This window comes from Numenius arquata, chromosome 1, assembly GCF_964106895.1.
Source record: "Numenius arquata chromosome 1, bNumArq3.hap1.1, whole genome shotgun sequence".
Lineage (NCBI taxonomy): Eukaryota > Metazoa > Chordata > Aves > Charadriiformes > Scolopacidae > Numenius > Numenius arquata.
Genome location: NC_133576.1, coordinates 13,080,870 through 13,092,453, shown reverse-complemented (window position 1 = coordinate 13,092,453; position 11,584 = coordinate 13,080,870).

Genomic DNA, 11,584 nt, shown 5'->3' with positions numbered 1-11,584 from the left:
GTGAATCTTCTCACATCAACCATGAAAGCCAGGGTGTAGCCTCTGTATCTTTAGCCCTAAGAAGCCAGTCGGAAATGCTGGACTCGACAGCCTGGCTCTTCTCTGAGCAGACAAAGCCCCAAAGCTCAGAAGCAAAGCCAAATTCTCCCAGCGGAGAGCTCTCCTACCTCCCACTGCTCACACTTGGAGGAAGAGGCTGGTTTCCAGAGCTCAACACTCCCAGGCCTGACTGGCCCAGAAATGGAGGTCACCAGAAATGATCAGAAATTATGGGGCAAAAGTGCAGTTGATGGAAACTAAAACAGTTCCATTTTAGCAAAGGAGGGATGACTAAAGCTCTTCCTCAAGCGCTCTGTGGTTTTTTTTCCTTAGAATATAGCCTGGAGCAAGAGGAGACCTGCATGTTGGGAATCAGTATGGTCCCAAAGGAAGCTACATAGGTGCAAGGCCACCTTATGACTCGTATCCCCTAATACAGGCATGGTCAGTGCAAGCCTATGGTCGGTTCTTCACTAAGTAAACATCTCACTGGCATCAAGATAAGCTGAAATTCCCAAATGGTATCAAAGGTGACGTCAATGGCACGAATAGCATTGGTTCAGTTTCTCCGTAAAAGGTGAAACTGCAGCCTCCAAACTGCACTTGATGAAGAGAAAGCAAATAGGAAAAACTGAGGCATAGCAAGAGTGTCCAGTTTGTACAATGGGACATTGTGTGGCTGTGGCCTTACAGCAGACTAAATCCATGAGAGTAAACCTTGAAGCACAAGTAGACAACACCTCCTGGAGGAGAATCTGGGATTACATTTTGTCGTGCTGGAGGGCTGGAAGGGCACCATGAGCATCTCTTCTTCTTCACCTGGCTTGAGACGTTGTTCTCAGGGCTGAAGGTATAGGAGAAGTGGGGCTGGTTTCCTGTGGGCGGCATTGCAGCTCGCACAATACCCATCTCCTTCCCAGCAACCTCATAAGTTTAATAAGAAAGAAAGGTGGCCAGAGAAAGATTCAGTATCAAAACCCCAAAATCTCTTTTCAGAGATCAGTGGGATCAGGCTTTGGAAAGGCAAGATTCAGAAGAGGATCATCTTCAGGGTGTAGCTAGAAGAGACAAGACTGAAACCAGTACTGCCATATTATGGTGTTTTATGGAAAGGGGACATTTTCTTGTGTGAACATCTCAGATTCATGTCACACGATCGTTTGAAGGTAATGTCATTTGTGACAATAGCCTGGGTTGGCGTGTACCCACTAAAAGTCTGCAAGAGTTCAGCACTAACACCTCAGAGTACCCGTTTCTCCTGAGGATACGTCCTTCTGGCCTGGCAAAGCAGAAGAATGAAAGAACCCAGATGGGCTCTCCAGCACAGGGCCAGGTGTTAGGAAAATAATTTTTCACTTGCAGCCTGAGAGAATCTCGCAGGGCTGCCACGGGGAGACATCAAACACGGGAACCCACAATGCTGCTTTTATGGTGTTGCTTGTCAGAGCAGAGCTGCACTTCCATTACAGACACGTCCTCTATCTGTCGAAAGGACAGCTTTCCAGGATGCTTGAGAACATCCATTCTCTTTTATAGCATACGCCATTCACGTTGCTGGCATATGCTGCCCATTGAAATAAATGGAGCTTGTCACTCTTGGATGTGTTCCTTGGAAATAAACGGTCAAACAAATTAGAACGCTGAGCCATGAAAATCCTTGTCCTTTTGAAAAATTTGTGCTGGATATAGCTCAGTGCCTCTGATCATGGTTTTCTTGGACATCTGGGTGATATTTTTTGTTTTCCACTGGTCATGTTTGCTTTCTCTAGGCAGTAGGATTGAGGCTGTTTTAATAACGGGTCAGGAGCTTTGAGGCTGCTGGCAGGAACGGCCTGTAACTGGGGAAGGTTAAAAAAAAGTTTCCCTTCTGAACTGTGAACAGAGGTACCAGGGCCACCAGGTCTGGATGCGAGGCCACCCTGGCTGAGGTCTGCCAGCATTTGCGGGACAGGCAGGCCCCCTCAGCTGCTCCCTTGCAAATGTGAGTGGGACTGTCTCGTCTCTGGGATTTGCTGCTATGTTTAAACCAGTAGCCTCCAGGCTGGCTAATGGTTGAAATCTAGGGCTTTTGGACAAAATCCTGATTCTTTTTACCTAGTTGCAGCCTTTGGTTTAGGTCCCTTGGTCTCTGTTTTCGTTCCAGTCTTTCCCTTTGCCTGTTGGACTAGAGGAGCCTTGACATTAAGATCAAGCTCCAGCTGCTACTGTAAAGAGCCAGGTGCCATCATGAGGGTGTTCATGACCCTTCCCTGCCATATTGTCTTGATATCTCCAGAGATCATCCTTGCAGTGTTGTTAGTTAATATTCACAGCTCTCTAAGGGTAGGGTGTCTTGGGAGATGGAGGATGAGGCAGAGTTTTTAAAGGCAGAAGGGACCACTGTGAGCATCTCTCTGCAGGCCGAAGCCACAAGACTTCCCTATTCACTTCCTGTATGAATGAGCATGTGTTTTTCAGAAACAATATTTGTGCTTGATCTAAACATTATTGGTGGTAGAGGATTCACTATGATCCTTGGCAAGTTACCGCACCAGCTGTTTCTTCCCACTGTTGAAAACACTGGTATGGAAAATGGGCATGCACACCTTCAGCAACCAGTCACGGGGTTTTGTTGTACCTTGGCCCCCTGAATTAAGAGTTCTCTATTATCATATCATCAGGTTTAGGTAGGGATTTTGTAAACAGATGTATGTATGTGTGTTGTACAGCTGATATGCCTGCATGCACCAGTTATTAGCTTGGACTTTCTGGTCATGCAGAGCCTAGCTACAGCTATTGCTGCTGCCCCGGTCAGACGTCTGGAAATTTTGGACAAATGGGAAAATTCCACCTGGGCAAGCATTTCAGGCAGAAAGAGAAGACACGCCTGAGTAAATCCAGACATCTGTCGGTCCTTCCTAGGTCAGTATTCATTAGTAGTGGCTATATCAATTCTGCAGCCTTCTTTTTGTTAAACTGAACAGGTTTGAATGCCTTGTCATCATGCAGAAGAGACTTGCCCTGCTTTACTTTTAAGGTGGTTCTGGTCTGGGATATTTCCCATTCTTCCTGTCCATAATCCTAGCCCAGAAATGAGATGCTTTGCATGCCAAGCTCTGAATCTAGAACAAGAAATACATACCATGCTTTTCAGTGTGTCTATAAGATCCTAATGCAGCCTGGATACTCCTGGGATAGGCATATTAGAAATCATATCACACTAAAATCACAGAAAACACATACATAAACCCAAGAATGGCTACAATGTGTTAGACCAAAGGTATCTTGTTTTCAGCAGCACCAGAAGAGGGTGCCTGGCAAACCTGTGAAAATAACATAAATCTACAGTGATACTGGCCCCAAATATTCTCCTAACATCCAGTTAATTGCAGTTCAATGCACTGGATGAACTTTTCTTCTATGAATTTGCCAAGTTGCTTTTTGAATTCATGTAAATTTTCAGCATCTATAATTTCCCATGGCAAGGAGTTCTCTGTGAGCCATGCAATTTAGGTAAAAGCATAAAGAGATGCTTCATGTAAACGTTTGCAAATAAATTATCCAAATTTGCTATATTACTGTGGCTTCTACTGCTGATGAGTACACGAAGAGTAGTGTCGAGTGTGTGGGCAGTAGTGCCTTATGTTTTCAATGAATGCATTTGGTTGAAAGCATAAATAGTGGGTGGATTATAGCCAGCTAGGGAAAAGAGAAGGAATCTCCTACTGCCTGAGTAGGGAGAAGGTAGCAAGACCAAGGCCTGGCTCCTTGAAAGCAGCTGATCACCTTAAACCGACCTGGGCCAGGGTCTGCAAATACGAGCAGTCATGCTCACGCACACACATTTGTTATGTAGCTCGGAGCCATGGAAAGCGGTGGTGTGGAGCAGGCACTAAAGCAGTTAACAAACCAAGCCAGAAACAGAGATGCAGAGGGTAACCTTTGCAACGCGCTAACAAGTCACACACACAAATGACTAGTGTGTGTCATTTGTGACTAGTGTGAGTAGTTTGTGAATTAAGCAGGACAAATGGGAGGAACTTGGCATTTTTAATACATGCCTGGTGTACTAAATAAGGTCTGTGGGCTTACGCGGCTACAAAACACACACGGCTGGGGTGCAGTGGTTAGTGAACTGAGGGGGAGGCAGACACGGTGTGCTTTGCCACCGAGGACCTTACCTGTGCACATGCGTGCAACTGCTGGCTGCCAGGGTGAGGAAAGAAAAAGTGGATGTCAAGTCTAGCTGGCAGCCAATGCATCTGTCTTCTGTCTTTCACTCCCCCACAGTCGAAGTGGAACTTGGCTATTTTTAAATCTGATGTCTGTGTGTGTAGCCATGGGGAATGCTCTTTCTTGTGAAAAAGAAAAAAAGAAAAGAAAAAAAAAAGAAGGAGATTTTGAAGCCACCTGCCTTCCATAAGCAGATATTTCTCTCTCTATTGATGTCATGCACCCCAGCCCCCGTATCTCCTTTCTTCACTTGGAAGTAGAACTTGTAAAACAAAACCCAGTGATCATAACTGGACGGCTTAGGCCAGCTGACCAGGGAAGAAAAACCCTGCCATGCAATACATGCAGTGTAAGGACTGCCTTGCTGGAGGATCCAGATGCCCTGCCCAGTTCAGTGTCCTTTCCCCCACCATGACCAGTATCAGGCATCTCACAGGTGGGTGCACTGAGCTCTCTGGAAGATGCTGATGCAAATGTCTAGTGTTGCAACCTGAAAATAGGATGTGCCCATATAAAACAGAGTTCAAAGGTTAAGAGCATGTCTGTAGGAGTGACACAATGGGCACCTAGCAACCAGGCAGTCATAAATGTCATCTTAAGGTTTACCTCATAATGCAAGTGGCCTATGGCAACCAGGTAAGCACTCTTCAGGAGCAGTTTAATCAGACAGGCAGGTGAAAGAGCAGCGACTGCCAGCCTAAATATATCTGAGCGGCTCTATTATGCCATGTCGAAGGGCTGCCTTGCTCCATATTGACACTGGTTTGTGACAGAGTGGATGAAGGTGAGAACAAGGTGAGTAAGGTTGCCACGCATGGTGTCCTGTCTTGTAGCCAACTGTGACTTGGTTATTTCCTGGGGTCAGAAGTAGTTTGGGGACTTCAACAATCCCTGAAGGATGCATTTTCCATTAATTTGTTATTTTTTTTTTTTTTTAAATCATACCCACAGAGACCTGCTTCCTTTTGTTACTTCTGAACATGCTGTATTTCATTTGCCTCCTACTTCATGATTTCTAGGAACAGCGAACAACCTTTCTCTGTTCTTCTCTTTCCATGCATTAGCTTTTCCACTCTTTTTGCTTTTGTACACCTCTATCATATCTTCCTCCCCAGCAGTCTATTTTTTAGCCACAAAATTCCCAAGCCTATGAAGCTACTGGCTACATGTAGCAACTTGAACAGGAGCAGGTGCATACCTTTGTGTATCTTTGTTGCGTTTCCTTCTCTGCGACAGGTTCTGCTATGTCATTAGGTGCGGAGATAGGACCAGAATATACTCTTCAAGATGTGGACACACCATAGATTCATACGGTGACATAATGGTGCTTTTGGTTGTGACATGTATCCCCTTTCTTTACATTCTTAGCACAGCCAGCTCCCAAAGTGGCTGCTTGTTCACCCTTCCTTCCCAGCAGTTTTATGCCTGTATAGGAGGTCCAGAGATCTCTGGGGGTGATACCAGATGGAGAGACAGGCAGGACTCCTTGGCTCTAAGCCCAGACCCACAACCGAGTCAGAAAGTGGTCTCAAGCAAACAATTTCACCTCTCCGTACCTCAGCTCAGTTCCCAGGAAAGGGGGAGTTTCCCAACCTAAGGCAGAAGAAACAGTGTGAAGCGAGGTAAGTGTGTCTGAGATCCCCAGATGAACGCTGCCAGGAAAGGGAAGGCCAGTATTAATTAGGGTCAGCCCTAATTATGTTCACTCAAAGAAAGTTGTAACGCTCTTCCTTGCATCCCTCCCTGGCTTGTTGCGCTCCCTGTGTTCTCACTGTCTTGTAAGCAGGGACTGAAACTAACTGATTAATAATGAAAAAGCATAATGAAAATTCAAACAAGTTTAATGGCTGGAACAAGCAGCAAGGGTATTGCTAGTGTGCAGAGCATTCAGGGGTGCAGACTCACCAATTTATTTCCACTTGTACAGTTTGGGCCAGCTGTAACTGGCTTTACGCTGGCTCCTGTGAGTTGTATGGTCATTCCTGGCACAGGAGGCAAACTGATTTACTCCAAGAAGTCACTCAGGCCTAACAAATTGTGTTTCCTAACAAAATATTTCCAGGGAATAGAATCAGGTGTCTAAAAAGCCCATAGCGGTCCACACCATATCTTAGGCTCCATCTCTGTGCAGACGTTAACGTCCTTTGTACTCCAGCAGCTGCTTCTCCCTCAACCTCCAGAGCTCTGGCTCTCTAGTCCCAAGCATCTGGAAGGTGGTGTTGGGTCTTCTGCATTCTCAGTCATCTCCATGGAGCACCTTCCCCACCCTACAGAAGCTATGTAGCACTGCATTCCTGGTTTTTGAGCCCTTAGAACGTAAACCAGATGATGTCACAAACTGATGGACATTCCTCTCCTAATGTTCCCCTAGTTTTGACTTCTGTGTCCTGCTGTAGGCTCTAGAGTTGTTTTTGCATCCTCGTCTTGAACATGCTTCCTCATATCTTTCTCCATATGAAATCTGTCAGTTGCCTGCAGTTATCTTTCCTGCCTGCACCCCCTATTTTCTCCTTTGTTTCTCCATGCTGTTATCTGTTACTATTCATTGTAAATGATTCCCAAACCACTCAGTTGGATAATCCCGTGTTTGAAGTGAAAAAGACTTACCAAGAAGACTGGCTGGGTCAGGGGTCTGTCCAAGTTGACAACACAGCCTCTCTGAAGGAAAAATTAATCTCCATTGTCTTCTTAGGATTTCCTCATGAACATAGACCATTCCTATTTGTATCTAGGACAATGCCTGATGATTATAGGAGCTCTTCTGAAGCCTGCCAGGGCAATAAGTCTTTTTATGTATATATGTAAACATACGTATTCAGATAGGCATTTGTATATTCCTCTAAGGCTCCAGTTTTTCTGATTGTCTTCTCAAGAATACTCCACGTCAGGGCTATACTTAAAGAAGGAAAACAAAAAAGCAGAAACCATGCATGTCTATGAAATTGCATGTTATAAATCACATTCTCATTTACTCCTTCTGTTGCCTATGTGTTAATTTCTGCAGGGTTAGGATAAGCGTTATATCTCGCTAGGGAGTCTGGAGTTCTTGAGTCATGATTATGTAAAATTACAGCATTCCCTTTAAAAAGTGCTTCAAGCTCTCCTGGTTTTCAGATGAATTTGAAAATATGCCTGGAGGCTGTTAGATGCAGAGAAGTCTGAATGTATATGCAGTGTCCTGAAGTAAAAATTATGTAAGATATGAACTATCTTGCATCATTTCATTGTGCATAGCTACTCACAGGATTTTCAATAAGACTAGATGATGGACTAATATGACTAAGGTCATAGTAGGATCCTGTAAAGCACTTAAAAGCTCACATGGCTTAGCAAGTGTATGCATTTCAAGGTGGTGAAGAGTGCCTGATGGGGGAGAAGATGTTGAAGGCTGTGGAGAAGAAGATATTTCCATTTCTGCAGATTGTAATTAAATGTTCAGCTCTGCACAGCTCCACTTCAACTGCTTTTCTTACCCCTGTCAGGGCTGTGCCCAGTGCCCCAAGAAACTCCTGTAGAATGTCTTCAGTATAATACTACTTGTTCACAGAGAAGATTTCTACCCATTGATCCTAAAGTGTTTTTAAAAGGTGAATAGCTTCACTGGTCTTGCTTTATGGGCAAGGCAAGATGGGTATGGGTGAGTTACAGGCACAGAAGAAATCTGGTAGAGGACAGATGGGAACATGATCCAATCCTCTCTCCATGAAGGCTCAGATATCCAGAGTTTGCATCCAGGAGGAGAACAGGCCCTTGCCTGCCTCCATGAGCTGGCTTATGATAGAGCAGTAACTATTGGTGCTCTGCTAAACCAAAGGAGATCATACTCTCACGTCCGCTGATGCTGTCATTCACAGGCCCTGATGTCTGGGAAACATTCCCAAGGGAATTAATCCACAGACTGGTGGTAGTCATAGTCTCCATAGGGATGTTTATGCAGCAGAACATTCCCAAACCCTCAACTCCACAAAATCAAACCTCTGAGCAGGTTTTAGACTGAAATGACGCTAGCTTACTATTGACCATAGTTGGTTTGTATTCGGGGTCTAGGTTTAAAGAAATAAAGTTGGATGTTAGGCCGCCTTGAAGTCTTTGACTTGTTTTCTTGTGCACAGTCTTTCCTCTGCGCACTTTCTCCATAGTCTCTTAAAATGAGGACTGAGTTGTGAGTTGCCCCCCCTGTGCATACTGGGTATGATGTTCCTGACAACTGCTGCTCTGCAGTATTGAGCAGAGGCTAATGCAGTTTGATTCACCGCTCACTTAGGGTTGACAGATGAGCTGGCAAGTCTTTTTGTGGCAGTTTAGGCTACCTTCATATCCAGCTGTCTGCCTCGTCCATCAGCCACAAGTTATTGCCCCTGTGACAGAAAGTCTCAGCAGCTCCAGTTCATCATCTGGTGTCTCAGTGCTTTTAAGCTAATGCACCAGACTCCACCATGGCAGAGCCACGGGAGGACACGCATTCCCATCTGCCGAATCTGCAAAGGGAGTAATGGGAGGAGGGTCACCAGGAAGTTCTTAAACTACTGCTGTGGGTTTCATCAAAGCTCATCTGTCAGAGCACTTGGGCGACTCAAGTTACCTCGTAGGGTATGGAGGCTTCAGCCCAGCCCAGGGTCCTTAGGGCCTTAGGTCTGAAAAGCAAAAGTCTCTGCTTTCTTGATGGATTCAAGATTTCATGCCCACATCCATATTTTATATGCTATAGCTGGAAAACAAGTATGCTTTTCATTTGTAGCTTGTCATCTCAAGGAAAATTACAGGATGGGTCACAGGAGGAAAGAAAATATGGGCTGCAGCTAATAGATGGCCATTTACCAGGGCTGCAAAGACTCAGGAGATGGAAGGTCTCCCAAGGCTGCAGTTTCACAGGCAACATTAACATCGCTGCATGGAGCTTGACAAGTGTCTTCAGGTTTTTATGCAAGTCCTTCAAGAAAAAAGAGATCTTCTATCTGTGGGATGAGGGAGCATGGGGAGGCAGCTGGGGAGAAGAGGAAGATGAAAGACACAAGTTGGTGGTTTTCTCCCTTCTCAAAATGTTTGGGGGGAGAATACTCTAAGAACTGTGAGCATGGCCTTGCTCTGGAAACGTACATTTCCAAAGAGCTCAGCTTTGCTTGTGGCCCCTTCTGCAGGAAAGCTGCAGGCATGTACCCCCTGCAAGCATGAAGCGTGGGCACCAAGGTGGTAGCTGGCTCCAGCCCCTCTTTTGGCTGCTCAGATCCCCCATGGCATCTCCCTGCAAAACTCAGGGCCCTCCTGGAGCCTCAGCAGAGGCTGAGACTTTGCCGTGGTGTGGACGTTGGTGTTGGCCTCCTTGCCAATCAGACTACTCTTCCAGCATCTGGGGAAAGCAATCATTGGCAAAGGTAATGAGATGGTGTCGGGCGCACTATGTAAATATCTTTTGGGCTACATTCATAATCCCACACTGAGCTGTGTTTCCATGAGAGAGGCAGTCTGGCCCCCTTGGATAATCTTAATCGTTTCTGACATGAAGGCTTCTTCTCCTATTTCATGACTTATTTCCCCAGTATCATTTAAATGTATTAAAACACTGTTAGCGTAGAAAGTAGGCATCATGTTAGCATAATATCTAATCAGAACTTGCCTGCCTGTCCCCGCAGGGTTTATTTATTTATTTATTTTGTGTCTGTTTGTGCCGGTTTCTTGTTAGATTGGAGAGCCCTTCCTTGACATACTCATTTGTTCTGCTGTGTAATAGAATAGGATCCTTCGGAGCTGCTGACATCTGCTTTATTCTTGCGATCTGCAACTCTCAGCCCACAAAGCAACAATGATAATAATAATAGCAATAATAATAATCATAGTGCTAGGAAGCCTGAGAAGTGAAGTTAAGCATGAAGAGGAGAAGACAAAAAATAGAAGAGGGAAAAAATGGGCTGGCAAAGAGTGTTTCGATCACCATGAGTGTATTTTTATTGGCCCTGATTCCCCACTCATTTACCCATGCTTTATGATTGCACTGCCCTGTGGACTGCAATTAATTTCCTCGTGACTTGTAATATTGCAAGGGAGAGGGGATCAGGCACCATGGTGTACGTGATCAGGACACTTGTTCACAGGTATATTCAGCTCTGCTCTCACTCAAGTACATTGCTTTGATTCCTCAACGGCATTGCAGTATTGATTTTGAAGGGAATTAGTTTCTTCAGTGCTTCTGAAGATCTGGCCAGTGTGATTTCTCAGGGACTTATTCAGCCTCCTCCCCCACAACTTTATCCTCACATGTCACAGCTGAAATAATTGGCATTGCACTATATCAAACTGGCGGGATGCAGTCTTGAAGGCTGGGGGGAAACAAATCCAGAGCAATCCTTGACAAAAAGCTGCACGAGGAAGAGGGTTGTTGGTCTAAGCGCTATCTGAAAGACATCTGGGAGCCATGAGCACCCACTCCAGGTCATCTTGCCTGAATCCTGCTCTATTGAGACAAAACAGGGCTTTGCACTAACTAAGGGCAAGGAGAGATGACAGTATTCTGCAAGGAAGGAAGAAGAGAAAAGGTAGGAAAGAAGAAAGGAGTGGGAAAAGAAGGAGAAGCTAAAAAAATAAAAAAATTAAAAAAAGGAAAAAAGAAAACAGAGCTCCTAGTGGTAAGATCATCAGGTTGAACTTTGAGCATCCTCAAGGGGGGTGGTTGTCTCTGCCCAGGGCAGGGTATGTGTTAATCTAACTGGCTGTTATACCATCCCCTAATGTAAATTACTCACACTTAGGAATTCTGCATGATTTTTGACTTCAGATGGAAACAAAGCTTGGGACTTGTGCTATTGAAAAGTAAGGATCTAAAGATGAGTTTCATGGCTGGTCTCAGTGACTGTGGCCAGTCAACTAGCAAGCGAACCTAGAAGGGCTTGAAATTAAAGAATTTGGCCCATCCTGAGCAGCTGGGAGTAAGCAGCACTCTTGCTCTTTAGCCTAAGGCCCTCTGTCATAAAAAACAGGGTGGCTGAGCAAGTACAGAGACCTGGTAAAACTCTAACTAGTTTTCTAACAAAGACAACAAAAACACCCAGACCCAGAAGTAAAACTCGGTCTCCGGTGTTTGTTGTCCTCTCCCTTTCAGATGGACAGCCTGTGCTGAAGACTCTTGGTCATAATGGGTTTCCCAAGCCCTGCTTCTTCTGGCCCAGAGCATGGGGCTCCTTACACTATTACTATTATCAGTGTCATTATTTCATTAATCAGATGTAGGCGAAAAGTGACATTTTACAAATACCGGTAGGATCATCCTTCTGCTGAGTCCCTTACATATATAGCATGCAGTCATGGGGCAATACAAAGCAGAAAAGGGGCTCTTTTCCAC